This window comes from Propithecus coquereli, unplaced genomic scaffold (genome assembly GCF_000956105.1).
Source record: "Propithecus coquereli isolate 6110/MARCELLA unplaced genomic scaffold, Pcoq_1.0 Scaffold835, whole genome shotgun sequence".
Taxonomy (NCBI): domain Eukaryota; kingdom Metazoa; phylum Chordata; class Mammalia; order Primates; family Indriidae; genus Propithecus; species Propithecus coquereli.
Genome location: NW_012154563.1, coordinates 136,874 through 137,828, shown reverse-complemented (window position 1 = coordinate 137,828; position 955 = coordinate 136,874). Strand labels below are relative to the sequence as shown.

The following is a 955-nucleotide window of genomic DNA, read 5'->3' as shown; positions in this document are numbered from 1 at the left end:
TTGGGAGGGTGGAATGCCCAGAGAGGGCATGGACGCTCCACACCCTTCCGCCACACCCTGGACCTACCCTGTGCATCTCTTCCATCTTGCTGTTCCTGAATTATATTCATTACATAAAAACCGGTGAGCACTTCCCGAGCTCTAAGAAAAGAAGGACACAAATTCTGCTCTTCATATCCATATACTGATCCCCACTACAGTAACCAATGACCTGAACGCTGAATCTGAACAGGGTGGCCCTGGTGACTAAGATGACATCTTCTCTAAAGATCTGGGGTACTCTCTTGGCACTGCTTTGCACCCTATGCAGGCTGCTTGTACACAGCAAGAACATTTCCTGGAGAGAATTCATGAAGCAGCACTAAGCCCAAGCCAAGAATTCAGTGAGTACAAATGTTAGGTCCTCATGAGGGAAAAAGACAAGAGCTTTCACATATTCATCTATATACATCATGGTCCAAAACCGAGCATATATTCATGACAATTGGACCAATTGCTACAGAAATGAATATTTATGGGCCCAGGATGACCTCAAAGTACTCAATTGTCATTGGGAAAATTTCAAATATAGCTGTACAGAGAGCAAGAGCTAAACCACATTGAATTCCATTGTAGCATGGATAGGTGTGTTGATAGCCTGTGAGCAACAATAAGGTGTATTCACATCCCCAGGTTTGGTAAAGTGTTCAGTGCCTCCCAGTGGTAGCCCCTGCCTACATCAACAGTCCCTGCAATTCCTCACTTTGCATTTATGTGTCAATGTTTTCCAACAACTTAGAGTTATGTGTCACATGGATTCTTGATACCATAAATTTACCTATTTTGTTTGTCTGCCTGGAATACACTTCTGTCCTCATTTACCTAATTGACTTCTACATTTTTTTTCAAGATTCAGCTCATATGGCATCTCTTTTTGACTAACTCAGGACTTTCCTTGTATTGACTCTCCTTATAC

At 42.5% G+C, this 955-nt stretch overlaps 1 pseudogene; it reads left to right on the top strand.

The window, feature by feature from the left end:
- Positions 1 to 251: 251 nt before the first annotated feature.
- On the top strand, positions 252 to 643 carry LOC105825938 (annotated as a pseudogene).
- Positions 644 to 955: the final 312 nt, after the last annotated feature.